At 47.0% G+C, this 23,308-nt stretch overlaps 1 protein-coding gene across 1 annotated transcript in view; it reads left to right on the top strand.

The window, feature by feature from the left end:
- The window catches only part of PCGF5 (polycomb group ring finger 5), a 147,844-nt gene that overhangs the window by 47,752 nt on the left and 76,784 nt on the right, over positions 1-23,308 (top strand). The gene's annotated exons all lie outside the window — the stretch shown is intronic.

Genomic DNA, 23,308 nt, shown 5'->3' with positions numbered 1-23,308 from the left:
ATAACTGTTGGTTGCAGCCACAATTAAAGAGAGTCTGAAGCGAGAATAAATCTCGCTTCAGACCTCAGAGTTAGCAGGGGCATGTGTGCCCCTGCTAAACCGCCGCTATCCCGCGGCTTAACAGGGGTCCCTGATCCCCCAAATCCCCTCCGTAATGCGGGGGAGCGCTTCCTGGTTGGGGCAGGGCTAACCGCCGCAGCCCTGCCCCACGCGCGTCTGTCAGTGCGTATCTCCGCCTCTCCTCCGCCCCTCTCAGTCTTCCTTCACTGAGAGGGGCGGGGGAGAGGCGGCGATGCGCCGCTGATAGACGCGACTGGAGGCAGGGCTGCAGCCGTTAGCCCTGCCTCCAGGAGCGACCAAGTCTGCGACCAAGTGTCGCAGTGGGGGGTTTGGGGGTGAAGGGACCCCCGTTTAGCGTCGCTATTGCGGCGGTTTAGCAGGGGCACACGTGCCCCTGCTAACTATGAGCTCTGAAGCGAGATTTATTCTCGCTTCAGAGTCTCTTTAAGTCGTAGAGACCAGCAGTGATCAGGAAAAAAAATTCTGTCACTGCGGTGGGGTGAGGGTTTGGCTGGGTGATCAGAAGCCCACAGGGGGCAGATTAGGGCCTGATCTGATGGATATGAGTGCTAGGGGTGACAGGAGGTGATTGATTGGGTGTCTCAGGTGGTGATTAGAGGGGAGAATAGATGCAATCAATGCACTGGGGAGGTGATTGGAAGGAGATCTGAGAGTTCGGCCAAGTGATCAGGAGCCCACACGGGGCAAATTAGGGCCTGATCTGATGGGTAGGTGTGCTAGGTGGTGACAGGAGGTGATTGATGGGTGTCTCGGGGTGTGATTAGAGGGGGGAAGAGATGCAAGCAATGCACTGGGGGTGGGGGAGGGGGTCTGAGGGCGATCTGAGGGTGTGGGCGGGTAATTGGGTGCCCACAAGGGGCAGATCAGGGTCTCATCTGATGGGTAGCAGTGACAGGGGGTGATTGATGGGTGATTGACAGGTGATCAGTGGGTGATTACAGGGGAGAATAGATGTACACAGGGGAGGGTCTGGGGAGGATCTGAGGTGTGTGTGTGTGTGTGTGGGGGGGGGGGGGTGATCAGGATCCCCCAGGGGGAAGTTTAGGACCTAATCTAAAATATAGCGTTGACAGTGACAGGGAGTGATTGATGGGTGATTAGGGGGGTGATTGGGTGCAAACAGTAGTCTGAGGGGGTGATCAGGGGGGGTCTGAGGGGTGCTGTGGGCGATCAGGGGGCGGGGGGGAGGCAGGATCAGTGTGGTTGAGTGTTTACTAGAAGGGCTGCCTCCTACCCTGGTGGTCCCTCGATCACTGGGACCACCAGGGCAGGAGGCAGCCTTTATAATACACTTTGTTAGCTTAACAAAGTGTATTATACACTTTTTGTATGGGGCAGATTGGGGGTTAACAACCCGCCGGCGCTGCTAATTGACTGGTGGGTTGATGTCATGGGTGGGCGGAGCCTAATGCCAGAGGATGTGCACGCATCTATGCACGTGATCCCTGGCTACTCAGTCCCCCAGGTACCGCCGCCGTTCGGTGTTACACGGTCCTAGGGGTGCCACTTTACCGCCACCTATTGGTAGTGGGTGGTCGGCAAGTGGTTAAATCAATATTTTGTAGATCCTCCTTTTGCAGAAATTACAGCCTCAAAATGCTTCCTGTAGGTTCCAATGAGAGTCTGGATTCTGCTTGAAGGTATTTTGGACCATTCCTCTTTACAAAACTTCTCTAGTTCATTCAGGTTTGATAGCTTACGAGCATGGACAGCTCTCTTTAACTCACACCACAGATTTTCAATTATATTCAGGTCTGGGGACTAAGATGGCCATTCCAGAACATTGTACTTGTTACTCTGCATGAATGCCTTAGTGGATTTTGAGCAGTGTTTAGGGTCGTTGTCTTGTTGAAAGATCCAGCCCCGGCGCACCTTCAGCTTTGTCACTGATTCCTGGACATTGGTCTCCAGAATCTGCTGATAATGAGTGGAATCCATGTGTCCCACAACTTTGACAAGATTCTCAGTCCCTGCACCTGCCACACAGCCCCACAGCATGATGGAACCACCACCATATTTTACTGTAGGTAGCAGGTTTTCTTGGAATGATGTGGTATTTTTCCTCCATGCATAACGCCCCTTGTTATGCCCAAATAACTTAATTTGGTTTCATCAGTCCACAGCACCTTATTCCAAAATGAAGCTGGCTTGTCCAAATGTGCTCTGTTTGTGCTGTGGACGGAGAAAAGGCTTCCTCTGCATTACTCTCGCATACAGCATATTCTTGTGTAAAGTGTGCCGAATGGTTGAACTGTGCACAGTGACTCCATCTGCAGCAAGAAGATGTTGTAGTTCTTTGGTGCTGGTCTGTGGGTTGACTGACTGTTCTAACCATTCGTTGCTTCTGTTTATCTGAGATTTTTCTTGGTCTGCCACTTCGAGCCTTAACTTAAACTGAGCCTGTGGTCTTCCATTTTCTCAATATGTTCCTGACTGTGGAAACAGACAGCTGAAATCTCTGAGACAGCTTTCCATATCCTTCCCCTAAACCATGATGGTGAAATTTTTTTTGTCTTTAGGTCATTTGAGAGTTGTTTTTTGCGACCCCCATGTTGCTACTCTTTAGTGAAAATTAAGAGGGAAACTTACAATTGACCAATTAAAGAGAAACTCTGACCAAGTATTGAACTTTATCCCAATCAGTAGCTGATACCTCCTTTTACATGAGAAATCTATTCCTTTTCACAAACAAACCATCAGGGGGCGCTGTATGGCTAATATTGGGGTGAAACCCCTTCCACAAGAAACTCCCCTGCCAACAGTAAAAATGTCACCATGTAATAAATGTCAGAATGTAAATCTGGGATTTAAAAGATCTTACAATGGGCAAACACTGACTAAATTATTTATACATAATTATTGTAAAAAATTAAGCACATTTTGTATTACATTATTTTCACTGAAGTTCCTCTTTAAATACTCCTTCTCATAATTTGATTCACCTGTGTATGTAGGTCAGGGGTCACTGAGCTTGCCAAGCCAAATTGAGTTCCAATAATTAGTTCTGAGGCCTGGAACCCACTGAAAACCGCAAACGCAAAACGCACCCGCTAGCGTTTCGTCTGAGCGGTTTGCAAGCGGATTCATGCGCGTTTTTGGTCGTGTTTCGCAACATTGTATTTTTTTCCCCAGCGGGTGCCTAGCGTTTTGCGTTTTGCGTTTTTATCCTGATTGGTCCTGTGAATTATTTTTCATTTTGTTACAGTGTGCTGAACCGCAAAACGCTAGCAAAACCGCTCAGTTTAGGTTTTGCTGAGCGTTTCCGCTAGCGGTTCAATACTTTACATTGAAGCGCTAACGCTCCCAAAATGCTGCACGTCCTGCGTTTGCGTTTCTGAGAAACGCAAACGCTCCTGTGGAAGTTGCCCCATCCATTAACATTAGCCCAGCGTTTTGGCAAACTGCTAGCGTATCGCAGTGCTGCCAAAACGCTGCCAAAAGCGCTCCTGTGGGTTCCAGCCCTCAAGGTTTTGGAATCAATAAAATGACATTTATGCTCCTGCCTAATTTTATTTAAACAATTATTGAGCACTTTCTGTAAATCCAATAAACTTAATTTCATTTCTCAAATATCACTGTGTGTGTCTCCTATATATGTTTAAGGGAAGGTTCAGGCACAGGCAAAAAAAAAAAAAAAAAATCCAAATCCACTTACCTGGGGCTTCCTCCAGCCCGTGGCAGGCAGCGCTCCACAGGCTCCCGGTGGTCTCCGGTGGCGCGCCCGACCTGCCCAGGCCGGCGGCCAGGTCGGGCTTCTTCTGCGCTCCAATCTGCATCTCACTGGTGCGCGCTGACGTCATCGGACTACCTCCGGGCTGTACTGCGCAAGCTCAGAGCTACTGAGCCTGCGCAGTACAGCCCGGAGGACGTCCGATGACATCATCGCGCCCGTGTGAAACGCAGATTGGAGCGCAGAAGAAGCCCGACCTGGCCGCCGGCCTGGCCAGGTCGGCCACCGGGAGCCTGCGGAGCGGCGCCGAGGGCACCTCCTTCCTGCCACGGGCTGGAGGAAGCCCCAGGTAAGTGGATTTAGATTTTTATTTTTTTTATTTTTATTTTTTTTATGCCTGTGCCTGAACCTTCCATTTAACTGACACTTTTTTTTAATCGTAACAGCCAATGATTTATACAGGAATATCATGACTATTAACAAGGTTGCCCAAACTTTCGCATCCCACTGTATATATGTGTGTGTGTGTGTGGGGGGGGGGGGGGGGTTTCTGAGATAGTATGGCTGACAGCTCCTCTTTAAGTGATTTTATTTTAGTGCTTGGCCTCGATTCATAAACAGCAGTGCGATAACAAAAATCTTGTCGGGAAAATACCGCACTCGGTATTTTCCCGGTCTGTGTGCTAATTCATAAAGATTTCCCCAGCTGCCCTTGGAGGTCGGTAAATTACCGCAGCCCATTGAGCGGTAGAGTAGAGCAGTGTCCCGATTCCCTCTTTGCCCAGCAGAAATGACTCACACAGACGGCTCTCTCTGGCTCTCCCACTGATGACTCAGACAGATGAGTCACACAGTCTTTCCCTGCCTGCTGATATGATTCACACAGACGTCTCTCCGGCTCTCTCCACAGATGAATCAAACAGACTTTCGGATCTCTGCACTTTGCATTAATCAGAGCTGTCAGAGCTGTAGGTAACTTGTTATCGCCTCACCAGAGGTGTCGGTAACTACCGCCAGGCTTACCGCTTGTTGAAGGCTTTATGAATTGACATTTGCTGACAATTTACTGACATGTGTTGTCGGTAACTGCAGCCAAGTCGGTAATTTAGCTCCCTTGTCGGTAATGTCAGCTTTTCATGCGGTAACAGCCTTTATGAATTGACATTTTGCTAAGTGGTCGGTAAAGTCTGTTGTTTTCAGCATTACCGCATGAGGTAATGCTTTATGAATCGAGGCGCTTGTGTCTACAGGGAGATTTGCAATCTCCTTTTTAGGTTCTTGAGGCAAAATCACTCGGTTTTTGTATTGGAGCCCAATCACTCAAAAAAATGCTGCAGGACCAGCCCTTGCGATTTCCCTAATTTGAATTGCTCCTGTTGGTTTGCCTCAATTGACTTTCACTAGCCTAGTGCTTTTGCAATTGCTGGCAAATCGAAAGTGCATCTAAAAGCGTTCTAGTGGGCCATAGTCCTTACAGATAAAAGTCCCAGTGAATCGGGAGAAAACCTGTTAAATGAAGCCCATAGTGACTAGATGACCTTTTCAGAAGTGTCCTGGCACTGCTCGTTGTCTTCGGGGTCCCCCCCGCCATTTCCTTACTTGATGATTCCTTCACCTCCCGCATGTTCCTCTGAGCCATGTACAACCTATCCTGAACAGCGTTTCGAGCTGTATGCGCAGTGAAAGAAGCGCTCAAGGCCAGTCTCTTTTCAGGCAACATAAATTTGCATACAAAATTTGCGGAATCCTTCATCGACTCTGATCATCTCATTGACCATCTTTACTCAGGACTGCTACAGGAGAGATGACTGGCTCCACCCCCGCATGGAAACACAAGTTGCAAGCGTTAGAACATCCTCCCCAGCCGTCCATTATTCTGTGTTCTTACATTGTCCAAGGAAACAGGTAGTTAGGTTTATCCTCAGGTTCTCCTAGGAGATAGCTAGCCAGTTATAGCTAAAATTATTCATTTACACTAGTCAATAGTATATTACCTATTATGCAGGTGTTAATTGTATAAGGTGTGAATTGGCCTTTTTAAACATCTGGGAAAACAAAACAAAACGGCATTTTATTTAGTTAAGATGGTGCCTCCTCCCCGGGAGAACCATGAATGCTCCAGTTTTTGAAATAAAATGACCTCTTTCACTCAGTCTGTGAAACCTGTTTTCTTTGCTGTCTGAAATGTTCAGCTCATCCTCCTCATCAGTATTCATTTTCTTTGCAATATAGTCCACGGAGTCATCACCTGCAGTGATGGCCTTACTATGTTGGGCCAAGTGCATCAGGTGACTTGGCGGGCGATCGACCATCCAATTCGATTATTATTAGTGCCGCCAAGTGCATGCCCAACCGACAAAGCGACCAATTTCGGGATGGAAATCTGTTGCATGGTCGATTTCGCATGCTGTAAGAAGTTGGTTGGTCAGGTGTACGGCGGATTATTTTGGAACGAGTGTTGAAATGACGAAACCCTTGCCGCTGCCGCCACAATGTATGAATGTGCCCCCCCATATGTGTTCATTTATGCACTACCTGTCTGGTGTCAGCCTCCACACAGTTTCCGTCCATCTCGCCGGGTTCCACATACACTCCTACACGCTTACCTGGCAAGATGGGACAGTCACCTCGCAGAGGCTGCTACAGGACTGGTAATGTATAAATGCACACTGGGGGCACATTTATACATTGGAGGGCAGCGGCGGTGCAGGCTCAGCCAATACCCTAAAGAATCAAATTCGATTTAGAGATGCATTTCTCTTTGTCGAATATGCCCATAATCGTCATGTCTATGGACACCTTTACTCCAGGTTTCTTGGTTCTTTGCCCTGCCGAGTACATAGGACTACATACATAAAGGTTCTTTGCTTGCATTTGGGAGTTTTCTGTTTGCATACTTACAAAGCACCAACATCTTCCACAGCGCTTTTACAGAGTATATTCAATCTTGTCACTAACTTTCCCTGAGAGGAGCTTACAATCGAATCCATACCACAGTCATACATCCATTGTAATTGAGGGCCAATTTAGAGGGAAATCAATTAACTTCTCTGTATGTCTTTGGGATGTGGGAAGAAACTGGAATGTCTGGAGAAAACCCAAACCGATATGGGGAGAACATACAAACTCCATGTAGATAGTACCCTGGTTGGCAGTCGAACAGGGAACCCAGCGCTGCAAGCGCGAGAGTGTTAATCACTATGCCACCTTGCTGTGTGAGCCTGCAGTAGTTGCTGGTATGGACATAGAACTTGACTACACAGTAATTCAGACTCTGAATGATGATTACGTGTGGCCACCCATCATGGAGAAGTCATAAGATCAGTCATTTGCTGTTTATCTTTCTGTATTTCAAGTGTTGATGACAAGTGTGGGCTGTGTATTTGTCTTTGCAATCTGACACAACTTTGCTGAACCAACATAGCTAAGTATCCTATTATAGGATCAGAGTGACAGCCAGGAGTCGCCCTACAAACACTGAGCTGCCCTTCAGCCTGCTGTCCTGATCCTGGATGTCAGTGCAGAGAGAGAGATCAGCTTCTCTTTATCCCATAGTTAGAAGACATAGCCTTGGATTAGTGTGCGGTCTTAGTACGTAAAGAGTTTTGCTATATTGGCATTTGGAATCAGCAGTTGGCAGCCTACGCCAATAGAAACGGCTGCAAAGGAACATTTATTGTTGTAAAATTGTTTAAGCAGAGTCCTAACTTCTTAAAGGACATCCGAGGCGAGGGGAAATTAAACAGGCAACTACTGCGCAGGCGCAGTGCATGCCAGATGACGTGGGCACGAATGCCCGTGCAGGCCCAGAAGACCCAACCCACCGGCGGGGTTGCAATCTTTTACCACCCCTAGCCTTGGAAGTCCTTTGAGAGGGAAGCCTCAGGATCCTGAGGCTTCCCTCGCTACTCCGTGGTCCCCCGTTGCTAATGACAATGCATTGCCGCTAATCACATCTGGGCTGCATAGCTCCTCTTCCTGGATCAAGTGCACACAATGCCCAACTGAGCCTGCATGCGTAGTAGCACAGAGCCGCGGGTCCCGTGCTACTGCGCATGCGGGCTAGCTATTGCGTGCACTTGATCCAGGAAGAGGAACTGCGCAGCCCAGATGTTAAGGGGGGGCTTGTTAGAACCAAGGGAAGCCTCATTAGGATTCCCTCTCTAAATGGTAAGTATCAGATTTTGAACCCAAGCTTTGGCTCAGGTTCCCTTTTAAGGCGCGTGCACACACATCCAATTTTGATTGGCCAAAGATAAGCCAATTTTAACTCCTCTATTTTAGCCTCATAAAAAATGCTAGGTGAAACTACCATGTCTACTGTAGTGTGTGTACAGCAATCCTTGATGCCTCACCAGCAGTTGTTCTCCCTCATTCGCCCCGCCCACCTTGTGACATACCTCAGGCACCGCTCTGTCAGCCTTCCCTCCACGGGCATAGCAACAGAAAATATTGCTAGCCCTGCAGCCTCACCTGAGGGATTGAGTCCGTCCATGTCGGGTAACATTTCCCCCTTACCTGTGTACGGCGCTATAGTATGAGCACTTACCTACACACTCTATAGTATTCAAAATCTGTAGACCCCACATAGAAGCCCCCATGCTGAGAATCCCCCATGGGGAGTTGGGCTAGTCCAAAACCTGTCGGTTCTGTCAGATTTCTACTACCTCTACTGGAAGTCACAGCAACATATAAGAAAAGTAATTTATGGCTCATTTTACTCTGGGGAAAAATGAACTTCTTATTTGTATGTGTTTACATGTATTTAAAATGTTATGATTTTCGCTATGGTAGTCCTTTAAACAAATACAGTTGTGTTCAAAATTATTCAACCCATGCTGTAAAAGGTTTTAGGCAACTTACACACCAGGACGTTGCGTGTAGGGGACGTTATAGGGCACATAACGTGCCCCTAACGCAACGCCTGGTGGTGTTGGAGCAGGACGCTACCAAGAGTCGCGTTACAAGCAGCTCTTGGTGCACCTGCTCTGTCGGAGGCGCTGCGGAGACCACGTGAGCGGAGCTCTCCGCATCACGTGGTCCCGCCAGCCAATCAGCGGCCGCTCCAAAGCGTAAACCCTGCAAGTGCAGTGAATGCCAAGTAGCCATGTGCCTGGCTATGTAGCGGCCTCTCCCCGCCTCCTCTCCGCCCCTAAAATAAAAAAACCACCCGTACCGAGCATGTGCAAACTTTCTAACGCGGCTTAGCCGCGTATAAAGTACTGCATGCAGTACGTTGGTCTTGACCTGAAGCGTTACTGTGTAACGCAACGTGGGCACTGTGAACAGCCCATTGATTTTTCATTGCTGTGCGGTGGGGGTGTGTTACAGGCTGCTCTAACGTGCGCCTGTAACGTCCCACTGTGAAAGCAGCCTTAGGGAATTAAGTGTACATTTGTAATTGTGTTCAGAATGAAATCTTACAAGGACTTTTTACAGAACCAAATGCAACAAAAATGACATCAATTATTTTTGTAATACAGTATTAAATGTTTTTGTGTGTGTGTGATTTCTTCATTTGCACAATTATTCAACCCCTTAAAGACTACCACTCTTAAAGGAATACTTAAGGGAAAAAAAAAATGACATTTACTCACCCGGGGCATCCCTCAGCCCCCTGAAGCTGGATGGTGCCCTCGCAGCCCCGCTCCGATCGTCCTGTCCCCGCCGGCGGCTACTTCCGGGTTCGGCGACAGCTGCCGACAGGCTGGGAACGCAGCTGATTTTCCGCTTTCCCATTTGCTATATCCTGCTATAGTGTATATAGCTACGCTATAGCAGCATATAGCGAGTGGGAACGTGGAAAATCAGCCGCGTTTCCAGCCTGTCGGCGGCTGTCGCCGAACCCGGAAGTAGCCGCCGGCGGGGACAGGACGATCGGAGCGGGGCTGCGAGGGCACCATCCAGCTTCAGGAGGCTGAGGGATGCCCCGGGTGAGTAAATGTCATTTTTTTTTTCCCCCTTAAGTATTCCTTTAAGAACAGAGGTTCATTCAAGTGTTTTCGATCAATCTGGTATTGAAAACACCTGTGTATGTTAACGAGCAGCAATCAAGCATAATAAGCACCAATTACTCAGATTTAAAATGATTGTGATACTCAGCTCCTTCTAGACAATTACTGGTGTTTGCAAACATGGTGAAGTCAAGAGAATGGTCCAGGAAGACAAGATAAGAGGTGATTTCTCTTCACAGGAAGGGCAATGGCTATAAGAAGATTGCAAAGATGTTAAACATACCAAGAGACACCATAGGAAGCATAATTCGCAAATTCAAGGCAAAGGGCACTGTTGAAACGCTACCTGGTCGTGGCAGAAAGAAGATGCTGACTTCGACTGCTGTGCACTACCTGAAGCGCAAAGTGGAGAAAAGTCCCTGTGTGACTGCTGAGGAACTGAAAAAAGATTTGTCAGCTGCGGGTACTGAAGTTTCAGCTCAGACAATAAGGCGCACACTGCGTAATGAAAGCCTCCATGCCAGAACTCCCAGGCGCACCCCCTTGCGGTCTCCAAAGAATAAGAAGAGTCGACTGCAGTATGCCAAAGGTCATGTGGACAAACCACAAAAATTTGGGGATAGTGTTCTGTGGACTGACTGATGAAACAATTAGAACTGTTTGGGCCCATGGATCAACGCTATGTTTGGAGGAGGAAGAACAAGGCCTATGAAGGAAAGAACACCTTGCCTACTGTGAAGCATGGCAGGGGGACAATCGTGCTTTGGGGCTGTTTTGCTTCTGCAGGTACAGGAAAGCTTCAGCGTGTGCAAGGTACCATGACTTCTCTTCAGTACTAGGAGATATTGGATAAAATGCATTGGATGTGATGCAGTCTGTCACAAACCTGAGGCTTGGGAGACGTTGGACCTTTCAACAGGAGAATGATCCCAAGCATACCTCCCAAGTCCACTAGAGCATGGTTGCAGATTAAAGGCTGGAACATTTTGGAGTGGCCATCGCAGTTACCAGACTTAAATCCAATTGAGAACCTCTGGTGGGACTTAAAGAAAGCAGTTGCAGCGCGCAAGCCTAAGAATGTGACTGAACTGGAGGCTTTTGCCCACAAAGAATGGGCTAAGATACCTGTAGATCGCTGCAAGACATTTGTGTCAAGCTATGCTTCACGTTTAAAAGCTGTTATAACTGGAAAAGGATGTTGTACGAAGTACTAAGAATGAATGTCACTTGGGGGTTGAATAAAACTGATAATTATGTGAGCACAGAAAAGACATTTGTGGTTATTTCATTATAAATGTTATGTTATATTTGTCTGACTTACAAGTGCCTCTTTGACATTGATTTTGATCATTCCAGTCATCTTGTTTACAATTAAATCAAACTGGCCAAAACACTCAATTTCAGTGGGGGTTGAATAATTTTGAACACAACTGCATAGTTTCATACACTAGAACTTTTTTGACTCTTGCATAATTTAAAGAGAACCCGAGGTGGGCTCATATAATTTAAACAAAACCTAGGCTACCTGATCTGGGGGGCTCGGCGGATCAGGTAGCCGCCATCCACGCCACTCCTGAGACCTGCTAGGGGACACTTCAACGACCTCTGGGTCACGATGCTGGAAGGAGAGAGATCTCTCTCCCAGTGCACATAGAGACGCGGGAGCAGCAGGGGGCGTGGCCAGGGAGAGAGCTGCCCAATGGCAGGTGTGGAAAGCCTGCAGGAATGCCCCTAGTGAGCGTTTGAGCAGGGAATCCCTCTCCTCTCATTACCCTCCGTGATGGCGACAAATCTTGTCGCTAATCTCGGAGGGGCTATAGCGCGGCGGTGGGGGGCAGAGCGCGATGGTGGGGGGACACAGAGGAATGTCATGAAGCAGAGAACATGCCTCTATGTCCCATCTGTCTCACCCCCCCCCCACGTTGCCTCGGGTTCTCTTTAATGAACAATAACTGGAAGGCCCGTTTCCACTACAGCGAATCTGCATGTGTTTCCTGCATGCAGATTCGCATAGACAACACAAGTGGATGGGCCTGTTTCCACTTGTGTGGTTTGTCGTGCAGAAAAAATCTGCACGGCAGACCCATCAGAATTTGTGCCGCACACCCGCACGCGATTCGGCAGTAATGTAACTAAATAGGAAAACCGCAAGCATTTTAGTCTTGCGGTTTTCCCGGCGTTTCCGCTTAAAAACCCATGTCAATGGTTGCCGGCATTGACATGGTTAAAATCACGTCGTACAAACCGCGAGCGATTCCAAGTGAAAATCCGCATAGAAACGGCAACGAAACCGCAACCGCATGCGGATTCATTGCTGCGATTTTTCCCGTCAATCGCGCCGCACTAGTGGAAACGGGCCCTGAATGACCAGTATTCCATCAGCTAGAGACTAGACACTAGACCTATAGTATTCTGTTTTATAAATGTCAACTGCCTTCCTGATCTTTAATTTCAGCATATCTGAGTCATACAGCAACAAGCATGCAGTCAGTGGCGTCAGAGCATACGATTGCCATACTCTGGCTGTTGTGCTGGTAATTCTGTCTGAATCACCAGACAAGTAGCATTTTCATAAGGGCCTTTTCACACTAAATGCTGAAAGACGGATGTGTTAACTGATCAGTTGTTCCATAGCAGTGCATTGTGAAAAAGCTTCAGTTAAAGAGGAACTGTAGTGAAAATAACATAATTAATGAAATTGCCTATTGTTTACATCCTTCATTTATGATTTAGTCAGTTCTTGCCCAATGTAAAATCTTTCCTCTCCCTGATTTAAATTCTGAAATGTATCACTGGTGGGGACAACTTTAGTTCTGCCGGGTGATCTGTGCAGAATGTTTGTTACTGAGCGTTCTGTGCACAGAGGGAGATATTGCTTACTTGGCAAGTTGGCAGTTAGAAAAAGCCGTCATTTCCCACAATGCAAAAAAGATTCAGACTGCAAACTGTCAGGTCCATGGTCATGACATCACACTGTGGGAGGGGTTTCACCACAATATCAGCCATACAGACCCCCCCTGATGTTCGATTTGGGAAAAAGTAAAGATTTCTCCTGGGAAAAGGCTATCCGCTACTGATTGTGATGAAGTTCTATCCTTGGTCCTCTATATTCCTCTCACTTGAGATGTCCTTTAAATTGCATCTAATGTGAACTGAGCCATAGGGCAACATGAATGTTACCTTGCTAATCCGTTGTCCTTTCAGTTATAACAGACATGCACTGATTCAGCGTGAATAGGCTTGGTTCCCACATAAATCCTGTACATTTCCTGTCCAGTACTGTCCTTTCCTGTCAGTTTTGCATGTGTTTTACCTGACTGGACAGGAAATGTACACCTTTTATGTGTGAACACAGCCATAGAAACACATACAATACTGACAGGATGCGACACCTTTTTATGTGGGAACCAAGCCTTAGGGAGTCAGAAATAGACCTACAATCAAAAGCACCGCATGTTAATGTGTGCGTGAGATATTGCGGATAGAACATAGGTATCCTGCTATCCCGTTATCCATAGTAGATGATATTCTGTTGTTGGGCCTATCATAGCCTATCCTCACACTAACCTTCCCTCATCTATACCTAACCCTAACCCACCCCCTACCTACGCCTAACACGGATTGTCGCAGTTCACCGCTGCCACAGAACCTCGATGTTATTTCAGCTGTCCCTGCCACTATGGAGTTCAGCTGTGCCTGGTACACACTACTTCATACTACATGGAGTTGGTAAAATTGGTCAGTCATTGGCCAAGCTTAATTGAAAGTGTGTACCCGCCTGATGGTACTTTTTAGAAATGCATCTGAAGTACAAGTTTGTCTTATCTTGTAACAAAGGGTATATCTGTTAAGGAGGAACTCTACCGAAAATAATGTAATAAAAAAGTGCTTCATTTTTACAATTATAAATAAATGATTTAGTCAGTTTTCCCATTGTAAAATCTTTCCTCTCCCTGATTTACATTCTGACATTTACCACATGGTGATATTTTTACTGATGGCAGGTGATGTCTGTGGTAGGAGATGCTGCTTTCTTTTTTGGCACTCGGACCCAGCCGTAAACAGCTGTTATTTCCCACAGTACAATGAGATTCATAGACAGGAAACTGTAAGGACCATGGTCCTGACATCACACTGTGGGAGGGGTTTCACCACAATATCAGCCATACAGAGCCCCCTGATAATCCGTTTGTGAAAAGGAATAGATTTCTCATGGGAAAGGGTATCAGCTACTGATTGGGATGAAGTTCAATTCTTGGTCACAGTTTGTCTTTAACTGTATGTCGAAAGTTTTGAATAAGGATGATACCATTTATTGGCGAATTTAACCACTTCTGCCATTCACAGCAGTATATCTACGCCCCGCAGGACTTCAGTTCCCGCACAGGGGCTTAGATATAAGGCCTTTGCTGCGAACGGCTGCTGATTGCTTCCGTACATGTTCTGGTTGCCGCCTGTTAGTTGGGAGATCAGTACTGGGAATGCAGTTCCCATTCCTTGATCTAAATCCCCATGTCAATGATCGCCGGCATCAATGAGATGCCTGCAGTCATTGTAACAAACTGAGTAACACGCGCATTACTTCCTGTAAGCATACTAAGTGCGTGCAGGAAGGACATCTTGTGGCCAAATAGTAAAAGTACACCTACATACCGGAATTTTTTTTTTTTTTAATAAAACCCCTACATATACCAGTGAAATTGACCCTTTTCCTCCCCCACTTTCCCAAAGTTGTACAAATAAAACCTTTGCATATTAAAAAAGGCAATTAAAAAAAAGTTACCCTAGGGAAACGACCCAAAAATAAGACCCTGTCTTAAAACTGTCAAAAACTGTTCTATGGCTTATTTTCAGGGAGGTCTTATTTTTTTGTGGTGGCAGCCAGATACCCTTTAGTGTGTGTATATATAATCAGTTTCTCCCTGTATATATGCAGTGCATATGGTCAACCCCCCCTATATATAGCCAGTGTATGTAGTCACTGTATATAGTCAGGACACCCCCCTTATATAGCCAGTGTACATAGTCAGATTCCCCCTTGTATATAGGCAGCGTATATCTCTAGATGCCCGCCCGCTTTAACTCCCCTGCTCTCGCTCCTGGCCGCCTTCTTAAAGTCCGAATCCCTCTGCTGATTATGCCCAGCATAATTCACACCGCAGATTAGCGGTGAGAGCAGCTACAGTAATGTGTCCAGTAACCGTGCCGACAGGAAGTAAACAGAGATCACTTCCTGTATAGGTCAGTGCTGTTACTGGACAAAATTGGCTGCTTTCCCCGCAAGTCACCACTGATTAGCGGTGTGATTTATGCTGGGCTTAATCAGCAGCGGGCTTAATCAGCAGAGTTTGAGGGGGCCAGGAGCAAGAGCAGGGGAGGTGTAAAGCAAGATGCAGTGCAGTTCTGCAAACCATGCTTGCTAACCGTTGGGGTGAAGCATGCTATCTATGTACTCAATGCTTCGAACTGCACGCATATTGTGCTATGCAACTCTTCCCTTCCATCGCATTGTGATCCTGTTTTTACAGGAAACGCCACGCAACGCCCCTGTGTGAAAGTAGCCTTGGCATGTTTTGGTTTCAAGCTCAGCCTGTTTATTGGCTTATCACGGTCTCAAGGAAACGGGGGGGGGGGGGGGGGGTGGAATTAACTGGAAGAAACTGGAGGTGCAGCGGTTACATGGGATAAACCGGAGGGATAGCGGAAACTGGAGGCACAGCGGTAACTGGAAGAAACTGGAGGCATAGTGGTAACTGGAAGTATAGCGGTAACTGGAAGAAACTGCAGGCATAGCTGTAACTGGAAGAAAATGGAGGGATAGTGAGCGGTAATTGGAAGAAACTGGAGGGATAGCAGTAACTGGATGAAACTGGAGGGATAGCGGTAACTGAACTGGAAGTAATTAACTGCATGGAAGGGGCTGGAAAGTTACTCAAGCAAAATGATTTAATGAACTTGGAGAACAGCGGCGTAAGGTGCCTGAGAAATGGCAAAATCTGTATGTGCCGGCAAAGCGAATTCGTAAGCAGTCCTTTAAATGAAAGGGGTATTGGTCTCTAAATATTGTACTTGCTGACTAGATACAATGATCGCATCAACTCCCGTCATGTTTTTAGCTGGAAACTTAGCAAAGGTCTTGTAAGGACAGAGCAGTCATGTAGGCAACATTTTATCAATAGATATTTCGTAGCACAAAGGTGAAATTTACAGTTTACAAAAAGAATCGCATACTGATACTGCTTATTTAGTGTAAAGTGCACCTGTCACTATTGCAGACCTAATCCTGTTAAATAAATAAATAAATATCATTTTTAGTAAAATAAAATAAAAAAAACAAATAAAAAAATACTGCACCCTCAAAACTGTGGATCCCGAACAAAGCAACCAAAAAAGAGAAACTTTAACCTCGATGTGCACGTCATCCCAATCAGTAGGCGATACCCCCTTTCCCAGCAATCGCCGCTGGGAGACTGATGACAGAGCTGAGCTCCGTCATTCAAGCGGGGACGTGCGCGATCCCCAGCAAAACGCCCCCAGGACTTGATGCCAATTGGCTTTACACGTCCTGGGGGAGCCGACATGTTCACACCAATCGGCGCAATGCGATGTTAAGGCAGTTAAATGGCACAATCCCGTTTGGTTTAACCACTTCACCCCCAAACGGTTTTTACACTAATGGGCCGGTCAGGTCTCCTACCTTTCATTCGCCAATAACTTTATCCCTTCTTGTCACAACTAAACGATCTATACCTATGTGGTTTTTTTCCCACCAATTACGCTTTCTTTGGGTGGTACATTATGTGAAGAATTATATTCTAAATGCATTTTAACAGGAATACTAAGGATAATTTTAAAGATTCATTATTACTCATTTTTTGGCTATTATAGTTTTAAAATCGTGCTACTGTGAATAAAACCCACGTTTTTATTTGTCCTGGTTATTACAATGTTTAAATTATGTCCCTAGTACAATGTATGGCAACAATATTTTATTTGGAATTAAAGGTGCATTTTTTCAGTTTTGCGTCAGTGGCTAATTGCAGCCCCATATATGCAAATATAACTGTAATATATCCTCATGCCATAGATAGTAGAAAAGCGGAGTCCCTAATGTAACTAACGTGTGTGTGTGTAAGCAGACCTTTACCCCAGAAACCAGGAAAAGATGATTGACTCACGTATAAGCCGAAGGTTGGAAATGGCGCGGCACCTGACAACTCAGGGTTGGTCTTTGCATTTCATATGGGGGTAATTGTATACCATGTACCTCGTGTCTGCACCATGTGCACAGAATTCCGTCCACACCACACTATCTTAACAAAAACACCATCACCTGAAGAGTGTTAGTCCAATATAATATATAAATGGTGTACACCCGTAGAGAGAAAAAGGTAACCCCCTTATATGTACAGAGTGAAATAAGATTAGGGGAGGCAGGGTCCCTTTAAGAATCCGAGCCAAGGGAAGTGTGCTATAGAGTGGTAGATGGCAAGATTGAAGTACCGATCCAAGGAAGAAAATACAAAGTATTAAGGTTCAAGGGAAGAGTGCTTTCCGGTGGGGGGGACGGGGGGACAGCTGTCACCCAGACAAGGACCTGTGAGATTACAGCTTCTTCCTGTGGAGGGGATCGGAGAGCGCAGCCAGCGGTGAAGGCTTGCTGAATGGGCAGTGAATGGCGCACAGTGGAGCCACCTGCACTGTGGGTGGCTGAAGGGGAGCGCAACAGCTAATCTTCAGGTGGATGCACGGCTCACCGTATGGCATACACCATCAGATGCCCGGGGGAGAGTGCTGCAGGAGCGATCAGAAGCTTTGGAGAGAGCAGAGCTGGATGGATGGCTGGCCAGAATCCTAGCATACACATAATTGTGCACATAAGACTGCACTCTTCATTTAACTATGTGGACCTAATTTGTAATTTCTGTTCAAAAGCTTTTCTTGTGCAAGCGACTTCATAAAGAACAGAAGATGGTCAATGAGATGCAGATTTTAGGCGGCTTTAAACTGGCTCAATCAAATACACTTCCTACTAGTTTTGATTGGCCAGTTCCCAGCTGCATTCAAATTGTACTACACTTGGATGAAGCTGAAAAACCTCAGTGGGCCACATGCAATTCAGAGTGATAAGCTTGCAGCGTGAAAGCTTCTTATCACATGACATCACTCAGCATTTACTGGCAAATTCAATTACTGGCTTCACTTGAGTGATGCTCATAGCTGCTGTGCGATTGAGAGGTTTTGTGCTAGGGAAGCTGTCTTTCAGCACAACATGGCTACCTTACTCCTGTGTGGTACGTCCCTTTCACTTCTACCTCATTAACCTCCTTGGCGGTAACCCCGTGTGTGACACGGGGTAAGCCGCCGGAGGGTGCCGCTCAGGCCCTGCTGGGCCGATTTACTTCATTTTTTTTTTTTGCTGGACGCAGCTAGCACCCCGATCGCCGCCGCCGCGCGCCCGATCGCCGCTATCCAGTGCGGCGCGCGGCCCCCCCCAGACCCCGAGCGCTGCCTGGCCAATCAGTGCCAGGCAGCGCCGAGGGGTGGATCGGGTCTCCCAATGACGTCACGTCATTCCGCCCCGTCGCCATGGCGACGGGGGAAGCCCTCCAGGAAATCCCGTTCTTTGAACGGGATTTCCTGATCGCCTATCGCCGGAGGCGATCGGCGGGGCTGGGGGGATGCCGCTGAGCAGCGGCTATCATGTAGCGAGCCCTCGGCTCGCTACATGATTTAAAACAAAAAAAATTAAAAAAAAAACTGCTGCGCTGCCCCCTGGCGGTATTTTTCATACCGCCAAGGGGGCTAGGTTCCCGTCACTCGCACTGCTACCTCTTGTGCGATCCATCACTCTCACTGCTACCTCTTGTGCGATCCGTCACTTTCACTGCTACCTCTTGTGCGATCCGTCACTCTCACTGCTACCTCCCCAGGCACCTATCACTCTCACTGCTACCTTACTCCTGTGAGATCCGTCACTCTCACTGCTACCTCTTGTGAGATCCGTCACTCTCACTGCTACCTCCCCAGGCACCTATCACTCTCACTGCTACCTCACTCCTGTGCGATCCGTCACGCTCACTGCTACCTCATCAGGCACCTGTCACACTCACTGCTACCTCGCCGGGCACCCATCACTCTCACTGCTACCTCACTCCTGTGAAATCCATCTCTCTCACTGCTGCCTCATCAGGCACCCGTCACTTTCACTGCTACCTTACTCCTGTGAGATTCGTCACTCTCACTGCTACATCGCCGGGCACCCTTCACTCTCACTACTACCTCGCCGGGTACCCATCACTCTCACTGCTACCTCACTCCTGTGAGATCCGTCACTCTCACTGCTACCTCGCCGGGCACCCGTCACTCTCACTGCTACCTCACCAGGTAGGCGTGAACGATTTTAGGAAAAAATTAATTTCTGTCCAAAGTCGCGATTTTGATTCGATTCATGATTTTCTTGAAATCAAGCATTGTTCCCCTTCTTCTCTGTGTGCCTCTGTCCCCGTCTCTCTTTTTGCACCGTGTCTCGCTCTGTGCCCCCCTGGGTCTCTCTCTTGCCCCATTTGTGTCTTTGTGCCTCTTTTGTCTCTCTGTGCTCGCTCTGTCTCTCTCTGTGCCTGCCCTGTGTCTCTCTCTACGCCCACCCTGTGCCCCCAGTGCTGGACATACCTTCCAGCACGAGTCCAGCGATGCCCCGTCTATCCACTTCGCCTCCTGTAGGATCTAATGCATGGCACTCTTCCTGTATGTCATGTGACATACAGGAACCAGGAAGTATGCCGTGCGCAAGAGTTGGCAGATGGCAAGAGAGTAGTGATGGGAATTCCGGTTCTTCTCAGAGAATCGGCTCTTCTGAATCGGCTCCCATTAAAGAGCCGGCTCTTACGGCTCTGAATCGGCTCTTCATTAAATATCACTAGACACCACTCAGAATCGGAGTAAAAGCCCTGCCCCTGTCTCCATGACAACTCCAGACTGCTTCTCTGACTGGGGAAATCCCTCCTGCTACTGCTCTGCTCCGCCCCATACACTCCTACAAGCTACAAGAGGAGGACTACATCTCCCAGCATGCCTCAGCGCCCTTTATTACAGAGCAAAGCAGAGCTCTGTGGGGCGGCTGAGGCATCGGCTCTTTTAAAACTGAGAACCGGCTCTTGTCGTTCGCAGCAAAGAGCCGGCTCGTTCGCAAACGACCCATCACTACAAGAGAGGACGGAGAGCATTGGACTCATGCGGAAGGTATGTCCAACAATGCCAATGCTGCGGGCCACAGGTGCCTGGACTTGGGGTTTGAAGCCGCTTCTTCAAACTTCCCATGCGGAAATGATGATCACCGAAATCGCTGCTTTGACGATCCTGTAATTGTGGTCTTGGTAATCGCAATTTTGGTTTAAATTTGATTGATCTTTCAGGCCTATCACCAGGCACCCGTCACTCTCACTGCTATCTTGCTTCGCACCTGCCCGATGTCTTTCACTTGCTCCCGTGCTGGGTTCTTTGGCACTCACAAGATGTCTGCCCCTACATCCCAGGCTCCCCTGGGACTGTCACTCCTTGCTACATCCGCTGCTGGGTGGCACGTAATCGCAATAGTGCTGGGGTGTCTGGCAAAGGAGCGGCAGGTAGTCCAGCGAGAAGCGACAATAAAATCAAGAAAAATAACCGACAAAAGAAGCTACAGCTAAAGGACTCCCGAGGTTAAAACCTAAATCTATTGATGGGTCGGCGATCCTTACAGGCGTAACACAGGTGCATCAAGAGACCCAAAAGACTTCTAGGGTCTGGAAGAAGCCCCATGTAAGTAAAGATAGATTTAAATTTTCACAAAGGAAGGTAGAATAGAAAGGTGCTGGCACTGCAGCTAGGGGTTCGGGGGGGGGGGGGGGTGTTTCAGGGGTGCAGACCAGGTATTCGGTGCGATGCAGATAGACCAGCGTGCTCAGGCTCAGATAGACATCATATGCAGACAGAGAAAAGGATGAGAAATGCCGGCACTGCTGTAAACTGCTTGTTTATTCATAACACATGGTGCAACATCGTGGATTCAATTGTATGCATATTGAGATGTAACATACCGGTTTGCTGGTAAAGCTGTGCGGTGGGTGCTGGGGGATGAGAGCCTTACGGCCGTTTCGCGCGAATGCGCTACAACGGAGGCTGCCTTTAAATTTTTTTTAATTTTCACCTCGTGATTCGTTTAAAAATGTTTGCTAAATATGTAAGCATTCAAAAATTACCCTCTTTACCTATTTTACATGTTGGATTATTATGGCTCTGTACAAATTAACAAGCTGACACATCATTGCAATCCAGCGGTTCTGGAGGTGTGTTTAGCTTCTAAGGGTACAATGGTTAATTTGCATATATTCAGCAGTGTTGCTCTGGGAGACATCTCAAGCTCACTCCAACCTGAATTATCGCAAATTCTTTCTGTTTTAGGAAAGCAAACTTTTGTTTTACCTATTTTAAAGTGTACCAGAACTGTTAAAATACTAAGAATCGATACTTACCCGTGGCTTCCTCTAGCCCCATAAGCACGTCTGAGTTACTCTCCATCCCGCGGTCTGCCATTCAGAAACAATCAGCCATGGTAACTGGCTCAGTCGTGTCAGTCAGTGCCTTCTGCACATGCACGGACCTCCCAGCATTTGGCATAAAGGAGGCTCCTAGAATTTGGCATAAAGGAGGCTCCCAGATACAAACTCAAGCTGGTGGCAGATGAACGATACAGACTTTTCACCTTTTCTAAACCGGTGAAAGGTTATCATTCATTTGCCTTCCTATTTGATGGGATCGCTTCTTGGATGCTTGAAAGGGGTAATTGCATGGGAGATTGTCAGTGTAATAAAAATAATTTTGAGTTGATGCAGGATTATGCAATGTTTTTTTTTTTTTAATGAAAACCTATGCAGCTTGAAACTGGACCAATCGAATTTTACTTTAGCTGCATTCGATTGGTTCATTTTCAAGCTTCATGAGTTTGCATAATCCTGAATAACTCAGAACTGTTTGCATTTCATTGACCAACCCTAGTAGCCAGCACTTAATACTGGTGAGCTAGGGAATTGCATCGGGGTCTAGTATCTCTTGAGCACCTCACTAAACAATCGGGCCTCGTTCATGGTGCGTTGCGTCACTTAGTAACGAGGCTTACTGCACTGCAATGCACCAGCAACGTTCACAGTGCAGCTGTATTGTTGCGATATAACTGTTTAATGTGTTATTATTTAGTACTTCCATACCGCCGACATCTTACGCAGCGCTGTACAGAGTATATTGTCTTGTCACTAACTGTCCCTTAGAGGGGCCCACATTCAGTTTGCATGTACATTGTATGCAGCTTGAAATTGGACCAATCCAAGTTCAAGATGAATACAATTTACATGAAATTTTAATGCACCGTATATACCAGAGTATAAGCTGACCCACCAACTTTTACCTTTAAAAAAACTGGAGAAAGATGTTTGACCTGAGTATAAGGCGGGGGTGGCAAAACACCACTCACAACAATTGCCGGGCCACAACGATATATAAGAAAAGCAGCATAAATTCAGGGGTACATATCCTCTCGGCGCCGCTCAGTTCAGCCGAATGACTGCTCTCTCCACTGCCGCTAAACTCAGAGGCGGCATTAAATACTATTCCCCCTCCGATTTGTCGCAACTCGGAGGGAAATGTAATTCGGGGTCTGGCAACCGCCAGAGCCCCAAATTACCGCTACGCGGGGCGTGCATCGTAGCATTGCTGCTATGATGGCGCCCAGTTTCGGCTCTTGGAGCAGTACGCCAAAATGAACTGATCCGTAAATTCAGAAATTAATTCCATCCTATTGACCCTCTTTCTCATCACCACTTCCAATTAGGATGTGAAATCGGGACCATGGCCAAGCCTGCCATTCAATGCTTTTTACTTACTGAATTTTGGAGGGTAATGGTGTAGCCAGTGGTGGGGGCAAGTTTGGACCTTGCATAGCAGGCTGGTGTCTCAGGGATCACTCTGTCTGCCAAGGAGAACAAGTCTGCCATCGGAACTACGAGTGGTTGCTTAAATTGTTTTTTTTTTTTTGTTAAATCTTACACTTGCTTATAACCAAAAGGATGGAGAAGATGGCATGCTGCCCAGTTAGGTCTAGTTCACACTACAAAAATTGTGATTTTGCAAAGCCATTTTCAGAGCCAATTTTAAAGGAATGTGTGTTTTTACACATTCCATAAGGAAAAATCCCTCTGAGGGCCCATTCACACTTGCTGATCGCAAAACGCTAGCGATTTTGCTAGTATTTTGCTGTGGCTTTTTTTTTTTTTTTTTTTTTTATTGCGATCGCCGCCTGAAAAGGGTGCAGGCTACGCGTTTGCGTTTAGTGGTTTTGGGTGATTTGCGGCGATTAGCACAAATCTCCAAAATGAGAACGGACCTGACTTTTTTAATTAACTTAGCGCCTTGAAAAGCGCTAGCGTTCAGTGTTTTCACCGGCAAAATGCTCAAGTGTGAATGGGCCCTAAAAATAGCATTGAAACGCTGCTGTGAGAACACAGGGTAACATTGCTCTAGTGCTTTGTCGATCACTGGCGAACAGAGTACAACTGCTGGCGGTGTGAAT

The sequence above is a fragment of the Hyperolius riggenbachi genome, chromosome 10, assembly GCF_040937935.1.
Source record: "Hyperolius riggenbachi isolate aHypRig1 chromosome 10, aHypRig1.pri, whole genome shotgun sequence".
In the NCBI taxonomy this organism is placed as follows: Eukaryota; Metazoa; Chordata; class Amphibia; order Anura; family Hyperoliidae; genus Hyperolius; species Hyperolius riggenbachi.
This window is presented reverse-complemented; position numbering and strand designations above follow the sequence as displayed.